Genomic DNA, 14,083 nt, shown 5'->3' with positions numbered 1-14,083 from the left:
ATGATGAGGAGGGAGGGGTGAGGAGGAGGGGGCAGGGTGGGGGAGGTGTGATTGAGAGGGGTTACAGGCGGTGAGGAGATGATGAGGAGGGATGGGTGAGGAGGAGGGGGCAGGGTGGGGGAGAGTGATTGAGAGGGGTTACAGGCGATGAGGAGGGAGGGGTGAGGAGGAGGGGGCAGGGTGGGGAGAGGGATTGAGAGGGGCTACAGGTGGTGAGGAGATGACGAGGAGGGAGGGGTGAGGAGGAGGGGGCAGGGTGGGGGGAGAGTGATTGAGAGGGGTTACAGGCAGTATAGGGAGATGATGAGGAGGGGGCAGGGTGGGGGAGAGGGATTGAGAGGGGCTACAGGCGGTATAGGGAGATGAGGGGGAGGGAGGGGTGATGAGGAGGGGGTGGGGGAGAGGGATTGAGAGGGACTACAGGCGGTGAGGAGATGATGAGGAGGAGGGGGCAGGGTGGGGGAGAGTGATTGAGAGGGGCTACAGGTGGTGAGGAGATGACGAGGAGGGAGGGGTGAGGAGGAGGGGGCAGGGTGGGGGAGAGTGATTGAGAGGGGCTACAGGCGGTGAGGAGATGATGAGGAGGGAGGGGTGAGGAGGAGGGGGCAGGGTGGGGGAGAGTGATTGAGAGGGGTTACAGGCAGTATAGGGAGATGATGAGGAGGGAGGGGTGAGGAGGAGGGGGCAGGGTGGGGGAGGGTGATTGAGAGGGGTTACAGGCAGTATAGGGAGATGATGAGGAGGGAGGGTGAGGAGGAGGGGGCAGGGTGGGAGAGAGGGGTTACAGGCGGTATAGGGAGATGATGAGGAGGGAGGGGTGAGGAGGAGGGGGCAGGGTGGGGTAGAGGGATTGAGAGGGGTTACAGGCAGTATAGGGAGATGATGAGGAGGGAGGGGTGAGGAGGAGGGAGCAGGGTGGGGTAGAGGGATTGAGAGGGGCTACAGGCGGTGAGGAGATGATGAGGAGGGAGGGTGAGGAGGAGGGGGCAGGGTGGGGGAGAGTGATGGAGAGGGGCTACAGGCAGTATAGGGAGATGATGAGGAGGGAGGGGTGAGGAGGAGGGGGCAGGGTGGGGGAAAGTGATTGAGAGGGGCTACAGGCGGTATAGGGAGATGATGAGGAGGGAGGGGTGAGGAGGAGGGAGGGGTGAGGAGGAGGGAGCAGGGTGGGGTAGAGGGATTGAAAGGGGCTACAGGCGGTATAGGGAGATGATGAGGAGGGAGGGGTGAGGAGGAGGGAGGGGTGAGGAGGAGGGAGCAGGGTGGGGTAGAGGGATTGAGAGGGGCTACAGGCGGTATAGGGAGATGATGAGGAGGGAGGGGTGAGGAGGAGGGAGCAGGGTGGGGTAGAGGGATTGAGAGGGGCTACAGGCGGTATAGGGAGATGATGAGGAGGGAGGGGTGAGGAGGAGGGAGCAGGGTGGGGGAGAGTGATTGAGAGGGGCTACAGGCAGGGAGGAGATGATTACTGGGAGAGGGTAGAGTGAGGATGAGTTGGGATTTGAGTTTATCCATGGTGCTGGTGGTGGTAGTCCATAAGAGGAAGTGTACTTGACATACAGTACACTCACTGTACTGAGCTATACTGATACGCTCTATATTGAGCTGCTCTTTGCTTGTAAGATCCCATTGACATGGATTTGTTTGGGTGGGATTCGGGTCGTAGTACCTCCTCTGTTTCCAAACATTATCAAACTTGATTTGAACGTGGCCCAGTTGTCATTTAGCTCTGTTACCAAGGCCACCAGCACAATGATATGATGATGTGATAAGGCTGGTATTATACACACATACACACACTCTAACAGAATGGATGGGTATGCTGTTGCCATGGTTTTAACAAGAGCCTACTATGCATTTGGGGTGCAAAAACAATGGTATGCGTGTGCGATATGTGTCCGTGGGTGGTTACAGTATGCTTGGGCGTTATATGATTTTATTTGTGTCTAAGTAGGCGTATAGTGTGTGTGTGCGTGCGTGCGTGCTCTGTGTGTGTGTGTGTCTGTGCCTGTGTGTGTTTCTGTGCGAGAGAGATCGACACGCAGAGCACATGTTTTGGAGGGCGCTGTTCTCTCCCTCTACACCCATCATAGTTGTTTGTTTTAACATGTCAGGTTCGGGACAAATCGCTCCACAAACCCCAGTAGTGTGCGAGTTTTGGGAGAACATTAGAGACTGCCAGGCACAACCCCCAGTGAGAGAGCTGTTGTTTATTTACATTGATGTTTGTGCATGAGGGATGTGTGTTCTAGTCTTATTTGTGTGCACTTGCCGTGTGTGTGTGTGTGTGTGTGTGTGTGTGTGTGTGTGTGTGTGTGTGTGTGTGTGTGTGTGTGTGTGTGTGTGTGTGTGTGTGTGTGTGTGTGTGTGTGTGTGTACATGTTCTCGTCTTATTTAAGTGTGCGCGTGCAGTGTGTGTGTTTATGCATCCATGTGTGTTTTTGAAGGAGTGCGTCACTAGAGGAGATATGATCTTAGGTCAATACACAGCTTGGAGGCGTGTCTGTCCGGCTGGCGGTTGTCCTCAGCCAGAGCCGGACAATTCAGTCCTACTTTCGCTGCTGATCAGGGTCGTGTTCATTAGGGCACACAATGGGAACACGTTTCGAAAACAGTTTGCAACTGAAACTAAAATCAGTGTTTCTTATTGGGCAAGTCCAAGGTAATAGTCCCACCCTGATTCAGTCTGTTTTCTTCCGTTTGGTGCCAAATGAACATGACCCTTGCAGTCTCTTTTCCTAGACTGCCAACAGCACCCGAGGTGAATGAGGAGGAGTCTGTTGTAGCTTCACTCAGAGAATACACTGTTAAGTAAGCAGAGTGTGTGTGCAGACATGCATATGTGTTTGTGTATACTGTACCTCCCTTCCTATGTTCAGTGCCAATAATGGATACAGGGATAATAAACAGCAATAAGATATTTGACTTCTCACCCTAAACTGTATTCCCTGATCCATTTTCCCCTGAGTCCCCAACCCCTCCCCCTGGGGAGCGTGTGCCCCAAAACAACAACCCTCCAACCCCACCCCACCCGCATCCCCCACACCCGCACCATAACCCCACAGTGGTGAAAGTACACCCACTGCCCTCCCTCCCCCATTATTGTTGTGCCCTACTTTTCTCACACACACTGGCGTATTAACCCCTCATACCAAACCAGCCCCCCCACTCCGCCCCCTGTCATGTGACTGTTACTGTGACGCTGTTACCACGGCTACAGCGGGAAGACTTCCCGCCAAGCGACCTCCACCAGCCTCCAGCACTAGCGCAGCCAATCGTGATTGATCTTTCTGTGGTTCCCCCTTGGGGTCATGGTTGACTCTGTCCCCCCCTAACTCGGTCTGTAGGGTCACCTTTGGAATCCAGACACACGAACACACACCCCTCAAGTGTATTTCAGCAAAACCCTTGGGTTGACTGCAGCGAGAGTAGGCTGCGAGGCAGAGAGGGAGAACGGTAGAGTGGGAGAGTGAGAGAAGGGTCGGAGGTTGAGATGTGCAACAGACGTGCACAAACGTGGAGGTGAACTCTCACAGCATGAGGTTGCACGAGGAGGAGGGAGAGGAAGACGAAAACAGGAGCAGGGGGGGAAGAGGGTGAATGAACAGGCTACGCACATTCCTCCTAGTGATGGGGGGAGGAAGGAATGGAGCGTGGGAGGGAGGGAGGGGGGATTCCCTGACAAAATGTGCAGAGACTACTCCGTCTGGCACTCGAGCGGAAAGCGCCCGACGCATTTCTACCCAGCAACTCACCCCTCCACTCCTCCCTCTCTCCCTCCTCAACCCCCCGCCGGCAGACAGCTCTTGCCAAATGGCTGCTCGTGGTGAAATGTGCAAACCAGGCGTGTGTGTGTGTGTGGGGGAAGAGGGGCTTGTTTTTGGAATGTTCATATAGTTGAACTAATAAGGACTAACAAAAGGGAGAGAACTCATGCATACACACCATCTCTCACACACATATTTGGCATGTGGCGATGTCAGCGTGTGCGAAGCTGGTGGTAACACACACTGGGCTAATATAGACAATGCAATGGTGTGATTGAAGCCCTCTTTCACACACACACACACACACGCGTGCGCACACACACTTTCATTGACAAACACATACCCTGTCTATCATATACCACAAGACCTATGTAGAACGTAGTATGTGTTTTCATCCAATCACACACACACACTGACACAGTGTCACGCATCTTTCACAGTGTCACACATGTTCTTCTACACAAACACACACACACACACACACACACACACGCATTGCCTATTCAGTGAGGACCAGTCAATGAGCAGTAGTAGACCTTGCTGGAGAAGTGCTTTGACATGCTTTCTCGTGTGTGTGTGTGTGTGTGTGTCTCTCCTCTCGTCCTGCGGTGAAAGGCAGCAGTCCTCATCTCCATGAGGTCTATAACAGTGTGGTCGGCATAGTGACTGGTTAAGGCAGGCATCACACTGGCCTTGCCTCTACTCGTTAAACGAGAGGGTCTGACTGACCAATGGAGACACAAACACGCGCGCGCTCGCACACACACACATACATGCACGGAGGGACAACACACATGCGCAAGCAAACACGTACACACACACACACACACACACCCACACACACACACACACAAAGGCCTTTGAGAGAACATTCAAACACTGCCCCGTGGTGATGGTTGGGGTTGTTGTGAATTAGGGGTAGACCACATGTGGTTGAAGTACGGTCGTACTAGGTCATATCAGATCTGGGGGGGGGGGCATGTCCGTTCTATACCATTGTTGTTGGTAGAGCTTTGAATAACAAGAGAGGCGGAGGATAGAGAAGAAAAGAGAGAAACAGGGTGAGAGGTGGGAACACAGAAGACGTTGGGGATTGTAAGGTGCAAAAGTATATTTGATCGGTGCTTTGAATAAATGAGAGAGAGAGAGAGAGAGAGAGGGGTGCACATCACAAATCATGAATGTGCGCGTCCATAAACACTCAGTAACTCAGGGGGAAGTTTATATGGGAGGCACATCTGTCGAGAGCTCAAGGTGAGCCGCCCAGGGTGCATAAATCTGCATAGCTAATGAGCTGCCGGGCCGCTTAGTGAGTTTACTCCCGTTTGATTTGGCTTGTGTTTTTCTTTTCTCTTATTTTGTTGAAGCAAGGGAGTGAATGCAGAGCTTACTGGGTTGTGGGGGCGAATATGAGGTTTATGATGAGGTGTGTGTGTCAAAGGTCAAATGGGGGTGCTTATATTTGTCCTGTTTCACTGCGTGTACACGTGGGTAACCTGTACGAGTGGAAATGGAAATGGAAATGTTTTTTTTTTTTTTTTTTTTGCATATGCCAACTCCCCTGAGACTCGGAGAGTGGGGTCACGGCCAGGGATCAGCCATTATTGACTGTGACCCTGGACCAATTAGGCTTAAGTGCCTTGCTCAAGGGCAGATCGGCAGATTTTTTCACCTTGTCGGCTCTGGGATTTGAACGAGCAACCTTAAGGATCCAGGCCCATTGGTCTAACCGCTAGGGTACCTTCCGCCCTGTGTGTGAGAGTGCATGTGTGTGTGAGAGTGCATGTGTGTGTGAGAGTGCATGTGTGTGTGTGTATGTGTGTTGCACAATGAACTGCGACTGGATTCTATTATTGCTGTCTTGCAGTGACAAATGTCTCGTCATCGATAAAATGCCCTACTAGTAAAAAATGATTGCTTTCCTGTGATAAATGTCTCATGTCTGTGTCCTGTGTGTGTTCTCCATAGGATCGGAATTCTGTTTCCGGAATTTCACCAGTCCTTCCGGAGTGATCGAGTCCCCCGGCTTCCCCGACAAGTACCCCCACAACCTGGAATGTTCTTACATCATCATAACTCCGCCCCACATGGACGTGACCCTGACCTTTTTGACCTTTGACCTGGAGAACGACCCCCTGCTGTCAGGAGAGGGAGACTGCAAGTACGACTGGCTGGACGTGTGGGACGGGCTGCCCCAGGGTGAGTGCTTGCCAGACACATACACATATGCATGTGTACACACACACATACACGTTCATACACACACACACACATACACACTGTATGAGGCACATGCATGTGTTTGAACACAAACACACACATACCCACACACATCGTCTACAATATCGCAATGGAGCTTTTCCTGCGGCCTTTGTCTCAATAACAATCCAGGAACTAGCCCCTTCCTGCATTAGCCATCCTACACCTCCCAGGACTAGGCTTTTCCCATGACTTCTTTCCCATTCATCCCATTCATCAGGCCTACTTCCCCCTTGCTTCAATCTGCCCTTATCACACAGCACTTTCTTCCTGTTTGGGAATAGGGAGTACGGTGACGTTGCCCCTAGATGCTGTTCTTGGGTCAGTTTAGCATTTTTCTCACGAATGTTTAAGGTTAGGATTGGGGGAGGGGAAGCTAATCTTAGATCTGTACCTAGGGGAAACGTCACACTGGAAGCGAGAGTGAGAGTGCATGTATGAGGGGTATCGGTTGCCGTGGCGGTGAGGCGCCCGTGGGCGGAGTTACATAACGCACCATAGCTACATGCTAGTGGTATCAGGAGAGATCAGGGAAGGAAGGGAAGGGGAAAGCACCAGTGGGAGAAAGCTCTGGAGAGCGTTGTCAAAACGCTTCGTGTCTACCGCTGGGGCTGGGAGCAAGATGCTGATAGATTAGTAGAGAGGAGAATTTTGATTCTCACTTTTGCTCAAATATTTTTTTACTTGAACTGGCCAATACAACAGCTTCAATGCCTCCTCATTTAGGGCCAAACGACTCCCATTTTCAATGTGGTTCAAATGCTTTGGCCAATCACACAAGCTTAGTAGAAATGAGTCTTGGGAGCGGTGTACTTTTGTATAACATGACCCATGTGGGAATTACATTACATTTACAGACTTGAATTTTACAGACTAAAACTAAAGTACTGGGCATCAGGTTCCATTTCAACTCAAAGAAGAGAGGCAAGATTCATTGAAATACATTGAAATTCCAATTCAAGAATAGTAAAAAAAAATAATAATAATTTAACGAGGGATTTTTCATGACTTGAATTAAGAATTTCAATGAACTTCCTTGATTGACTGAATTGACATGGAATTGAGCCCAACCCCATCGAGCACATTAGTCGAAACACTGGAGAGTCTTTAGATCTGAAGGAAAGGAATGGAAAGCTGATTTTGGGGAATCTTCCGGAACGTTGTGTGTGTGTGTCTGTAATCCTAGGCGGATTGGGTGAGTTTGAGAAGATTGGGTGACAGCAGTGTATAATCTAAAGTCTGCCCCCACAGTGGGTCTTAATCCCAGCCTAAACCACACGAGATGGAGAGACTCACGCTGAGACACAGACCCTTCAGACCTTTTCATTAGATGCTTACTCCAGTTTAAGCCTATGTCTGGACCAAAAAGCACTTTCAATGGAGACGCTCACATTCCATCAAATGCAGGGATGCTAATGAAACATGTTAAAATCCTGAAATAAATATATTAAAAAAATAGGAAACCGCATCCGAGTTGGCTTTTTGCAGGAATAATTCTATATCGAATAAACGTGCAAGGTTTTATTTTATTTTGTGAAATAAGTATATTAAAAGGTCCACAAGTATTTTCTTCGACAAGGTAAAAATCTGTCGCTCTGCCCCTGAACAAGGCAGTTAACCCGCTGTTCCCCGGTAGGCCGTCATTGTAAATAAGAATTTGTTCTTAACTGACTTGCCTAGTCAAATAAAGGTTAAATAAAACATTTAAATCGGTTTATTTTGAACACTGAAAACATACTGTATATGTTGAATGAAGATCCCTCCTAACTATTTTTGTCTGTGTGTGTGTTTCCAGTGGGCCCTCTGATTGGTCGTTACTGTGGTACTAAGATTCCTCCTGAGATCAAGTCGTCGTCTGGTCTGCTGTCTCTGTCCTTCCACACGGACATGGCTGTGGCCAAAGACGGCTTCTCAGCCCGCTACAACATGACACACAAAGAAGTCAATGACAGTAAGTAGCCCGCCGCTCTCTCTCTGTCTGTCCGTCTGTCTTTCGTTTTCTCGTTCTCCTGTTCTCGCGTTCCCATATCCCTTTCTGTTTCTCTCTTTCCTTCCATCTCTCGCTCCCTCTACCGTCCTATATGTGTCCTATTGCCCTCGTAGGCACTTTCTCTCTCTGCCTCTCTTGACCTCTCTCTCCCTTTCACTCCCTCTTCTCTCTCTTTCTTTCCCTCTGGTCTCCCTCCGCCTCTAACTCTGGTCCCCCTCTTTCCCCCAAACTCTCTCTGTCTCCTAACCACACCCTTCCTCACCTGCGCCCTTTTCTCTCTCTTCCCCTCTAATCCCCCCCCCCCTCCTCTCTCTCCACAGCGTTCCACTGCAGTACAGCATTTGGTCTGGAGTCGGGGAAGATTTCGGACGACCAGATCTCAGCCTCGTCCTCCTTCTACGACGGCCGCTGGTCCCCTCTCGCCAGGCCAGGCTCAACAACATGGACAACGCCTGGACACCCAGCGAGGACAGCACTAAGGAGTACATCCAGGTCAGACAGTTACAACAAAAAAAAGACACAGCGAGAGAGACAGCGAGAGACACACAACATAGACCCACACACAGACACACACACAAAACACACACGCGCGCACACACACACAATCAAACACTGTTTTGACAATATGCAGTGTGCGGAGCAGATGCAGGATGCGATCTGTCACTTGATAGATGAGTTCCCTACTCAGGAATGGGCTGTTAGCAGTGGAATAGTGTGACATTGATTTTTTTAACCTCCTCCTCTCCCTTATCCCGCTCTCCCAACAGCAGCCCCATAGGGCCTGGCAGCACTCCCTACTCCCCCCCCCACCCCCCCCCACCCCCCCTGTCTATGTGACAGATGGACATACAGTGGCAAGACAACAATAGATGAACACAGTCTGATTAAACTAATAACTCACAAATGATTGTAATTCTTCTTGTCTATATTGAATACATCATTTGAACATTCACAGTGTAGGTTGGGAAAAGTATGTGAACCCCGAGGCTAATGACTTCTCCAAAAGCTCAATGGAGTGAGGAGTCAGCTGACCTGGAGTCCAATCAATGAGACGAGATTGGAGATGTTGGTATGAGCTGCCCTGCCCTATAAAAAACACCCACAAAATTTGAGTTTGCTATTCACAAGAAGCATTGCCTGCTGTGAACCATGCCTCGAACAAAAGAGATCTCAGAAGAACAAAGATGAAGAATTGTTGACTTGCATAAAGCTGGAAAGGGTTACAAAAGTATCTCTAAAAGCCTTGATGTTCATCAGTCCATGGTAAGACAAATTGTCTATAAATGGAGAAAGTTCAGCACTGTTGCTACTCTCCCTAGGAGTGGCCGTCCTGCAAAGATGACTGCAAGAGCAGAGCGCAGAATGCTCAATGAGGTTAAGAAGAATCCTAGAGTGTCACCTAAAGATTTACAGAAACCACGGAAGAAGCGACTGTTGTCCCCCAAAAAAACATTGCTGCACCTCTGAAGTTTGCAAAAGAGCACCTGGGTGTTCCACAGTGCTTCTGGCAAAATAGTCTGTGGACAGATTAAACTAAAGTTGAGTTGTTTGGAAGGAACACATAACAGTTTGTGTGGAGAAAAAAAAGGCACAGGACACCAACATCAGAACCTCATCCCAAATAAATGTATGGTGGAAGGAGCATCATGGTTTGAGGCTGATTTGCTGCCTCAGGGCCTGGACAGCTTGCTGTCATCGACGTAAAAATGAATTCCCAAGTTTATCAAGACATTTTGCAGGAGAATGTAAGGCTATCTGTCCGCCAATTGAAGCTCAACAGAAGTTGGGTGATGCAACAGGACAACGACCCAAAACACAGAAGTAAATCAACAACAGAATGGCTTCAACAGAAGAAAATACCCCTTCTGGAGTAGCCCAGTCAGAGTCCTGACCTCAACCCAATTTGAGATGCTGTGGCATGACCTCAAGAGAGCAGTTCACACCAGACATCCCAAGAATATTGCTGAACTGAAACAGTTTTGTGAAGAGGAATGGTCCAAAATTCCTCCTGACCGTTGTGCAGGTCTGAGCCGCAACTACAGAACACTTTTGGTTGAGGTTATTGCTGCCAAATAAGGGTCAACCAGGTATTAAATCCAAGGGTTCACATTATTTTCCCACCCTACACCCTGGATGTTTACATGGTGTGTTCAATAAAGACATGAAAATGTATAATTGTTTGTGCGTTATTAGTTTAAGCAGACTGTGTTTGTCTATTGTTCCGACTTAGATGAAGATCAGATCCAATTTTATGAACAATTTATGCAGAAATCCAGGTCATTCGAAAGGGTTCACATACATTTTCTTGCCACTGTAGCTCTTAACCTGACTGTGATGTCTAGATGTATCTGTGTGGTGTTTGGCTCAAAGGAGTGCAGGATCTGCATCGTGACTTCATATCTCTGTTGTCCCAATAACCTTACCTACTTGGTATCTCGTTCTCTCTCTGTGCCTGGAAAAATAAAGGATAGAGCAGAATAGAATTGAAATGTATTGAATCAAATAAATTGTCCTTTTATTTTGTAATAAATGGAGATGTATCTTCTGCTTCTTCTGAAATGTATCTCATCACTATCACTCCCTCTCTCTCCCTCCCTCTCTCTCTCTCTCTATCTCTCTCTCTCTCTCTCTCCCTCTCTCTCTATCGCTCTCTCTCTCTCTCCCTCTCTCTCTCTATCGCTCTCTCTCTCTCTCCCTCTCTCTCTCTATCGCTCTCTCTCTCTCTCTCTCTCTCTCTCTCTCTCTCTCTCTCTCTCTGTCTCGCTCTGTCGCACTCTCCCAGGTGGACCTCCACTTCCTCAAGGTGCTGACAGGCATCGCCACCCAGGGGGCAGTCTCCAAGGAGACCCAGAAGTCCTACTATGTGACCACCTTCAAGCTGGAGGTCAGCACCAATGGAGAGGACTGGATGACTTATCGCTACGGCAAGAATCACAAGGTAATCTAAACCCCACCCCCAATGTAGCACCTGGAACCTGGAAGCTAGAACCCAAATGTGGAACCCAGTTCTCAAAGTCTCAGTTGGTTGTATATTAGTTCTTTCAGCTGCAGCCTAGCTGGCAGAACTGGTTGACACGACGTCTGCCCACTGGGAGACTAGCTGGTTCAATTCGCTCTGGATAAGCTTGTCTTATTCAGATATTTAAATGACTCAACTGTAAATGTCATGTAATTCCCACCATGGGTCATGTAATACACCAAGACAAATCTATAATCTATCAAATCAAATCAAATTTATTTGTCACATACACATGGTTAGCAGATGTTAATGCGAGTGTAGCGAAATGCTTGTGCTTCTAGTTCCGACAATGCAGTGATAACCAACAAGTAATCTAACTAACAATTCTAAAACTACTGTCTTATACACAGTGTAAGGGGATAAAGAATATGTACATAAGGATATATGAATGAGTGATGGTACAGAGCAGCATACAGTAGATGGTATCGAGTACAGTATATACATATGAGATGAGTATGTAGACAAAGTAAACAAAGTGGCATAGTTAAAGTGGCTAGTGATACATGTATTACATAAGGATGCAGTCGATGATGTAGAGTACAGTATATACGTATGCATATGAGATTAATAATGTAGGGTAAGTAACATTATATAAGGTAGCATTGTTTAAAGTGGCTAGTGATATATTTACATCATTTCCCATCAATTCCCATTATTAAAGTGGCTGGAGTTGGGTCAGTGTCAATGACAGTGTGTTGGCAGCAGCCACTCAATGTTAGTGGTGGCTGTTTAACAGTCTGATGGCCTTGAGATAGAAGCTGTTTTTCAGTCTCTCGGTCCCAGCTTTGATGCACCTGTACTGACCTCGCCTTCTGGATGATAGCGGGGTGAACAGGCAGTGGTTCGGGTGGTTGATGTCCTTGATGATCTTTATGGCCTTCCTGTAACATCGGGTGGTGTAGGTGTCCTGGAGGGCAGGTAGTTTGCCCCCGGTGATGCGTTGTGCAGACCTCACTACCCTCTGGAGAGCCTTACGGTTGAGGGCGGAGCAGTTGCCGTACCAGGCGGTGATACAGCCCGCCAGGATGCTCTCGATTGTGCATCTGTAGAAGTTTGTGAGTGCTTTTGGTGACAAGCCGAATTTCTTCAGCCTCCTGAGGTTGAAGAGGCGACCAATTCAGTTTGTCTGTGATGTGTATGCCGAGGAACTTAAAACTTGCTACCCTCTCCACTACTGTTCCATCGATGTGGATAGGGGGGTGTTCCCTCTGCTGTTTCCTGAAGTCCACAATCATCTCCTTAGTTTTGTTGACGTTGAGTGTGAGGTTATTTTCCTGACACCACACTCCGAGGGCCCTCACCTCCTCCCTGTAGGCCGTCTCGTCGTTGTTGGTAATCAAGCCTACCACTGTTGTGTCGTCCGCAAACTTGATGATTGAGTTGGAGGCGTGCGTGGCCACGCAGTCGTGGGTGAACAGGGAGTACAGGACAGGGCTCAGAACGCACCCTTGTGGGGCCCCCGTGTTGAGGATCAGCGGGGAGGAGATGTTGTTGCCTACCCTCACCACCTGGGGGCGGCCCGTCAGGAAGTCCAGTACCCAGTTGCACAGGGCGGGGTCGAGACCCAGGGTCTCGAGCTTGATGACGAGCTTGGAGGGTACTATGGTGTTGAATGCCGAGCTGTAGTCGATGAACAGCATTCTCACATAGGTATTCCTCTTGTCCAGGTGGGTTAAGGCAGTGTGCAGTGTGGTTGAGATTGCGTCGTCTGTGGACCTATTTGGGCGGTAAGCAAATTGGAGTGGGTCTAGGGTGTCAGGTAGGGTGGAGGTGATATGGTCCTTGACTAGTCTCTCAAAGCACTTCATGATGACGGAAGTGAGTGCTACGGGGCGGTAGTCGTTTAGCTCAGTTACCTTAGCTTTCTTGGGAACAGGAACAATGGTGGCCCTCTTGAAGCATGTGGGAACAGCAGACTGGTATAGGGATTGATTGAATATGTCCGTAAACACACCAGCCAGCTGGTCTGCGCATGCTCTGAGGGCGCGGCTGGGGATGCCGTCTGGGCCTGCAGCCTTGCGAGGGTTAACACGTTTAAATGTCTTACTCACCTCGGCTGCAGTGAAGGAGAGACCGCATGTTTTCGTTGCAGGCCGTGTCAGTGGCACTGTATTGTCCTCAAAGCGGGCAAAAAAGTTATTTAGTCTGCCTGGGAGCAAGACATCCTGGTCCGTGACTGGGCTGGGTTTCTTCTTGTAGTCCGTGATTGACTGTAGACCCTGCCACATGCCTCTTGTGTCTGAGCCGTTGAATTGAGATTCTACTTTGTCTCTGTACTGACGCTTAGCTTGTTTAATAGCCTTGCGGAGGGAATAGCTGCACTGTTTGTATTCGGTCATGTTGCCAGACACCTTGCCCTGATTAAAATCAAATCAAATCAAATCAAATTTATTTATATAGCCCTTCGTACATCAGCTGATATCTCAAAGTGCTGTACAGAAACCCAGCGTAAAACCCCAAACAGCAAACAATGCAGGTGTAAAAGCACGGTGGCTAGGAAAAACTCCCTAGAAAGGCCAAAACCTAGGAAGAAACCTAGAGAGGAACCAGGCTATGTGGGGTGGCCAGTCCTCTTCTGGCTGTGCCGGGTAGAGATTATAACAGAACATGACCAAGATGTTCAAATGTTCATAAATGACCAGCATGGTCGAATAATAATAAGGCAGAACAGTTGAAACTGAAGCAGCAGCACAGTCAGGTGGACTGGGGACAGCAAGGAGTCATCATGTCAGGTAGTCCTGGGGCACGGTCCTAGGGCTCAGGTCCTCCGAGAGAGAGAAAGAAAGAGAGAATTAGAGAGAGCATATGTGGGGTGGCCAGTCCTCTTCTGGCTGTGCCGGGTAGAGATTATAACAGAACATGACCAAGATGTTCAAATGTTCATAAATGACCAGCATGGTTGAATAATAGTAAGGCAGAACAGTTGAAACTGGAGCAGCAGCATGGCCAGGTGGACTGGGGACAGCAAGGAGTCATCATGTCAGGTAGTCCTGGGACATGGTCCTAGGGCCCAGGCCAGTTGAAACTGGAGCAGCAGCATGGCCAGGT

General features: G+C 49.0%; 1 pseudogene; it reads left to right on the top strand.

Annotated features, from left to right (window-relative positions):
- The window catches only part of LOC115144684 (neuropilin-2-like), a 75,976-nt pseudogene that overhangs the window by 22,897 nt on the left and 38,996 nt on the right, over nucleotides 1-14,083 (top strand).

This window comes from Oncorhynchus nerka, linkage group LG2 (assembly GCF_034236695.1).
Source record: "Oncorhynchus nerka isolate Pitt River linkage group LG2, Oner_Uvic_2.0, whole genome shotgun sequence".
Lineage (NCBI taxonomy): Eukaryota > Metazoa > Chordata > Actinopteri > Salmoniformes > Salmonidae > Oncorhynchus > Oncorhynchus nerka.
This window is presented reverse-complemented; position numbering and strand designations above follow the sequence as displayed.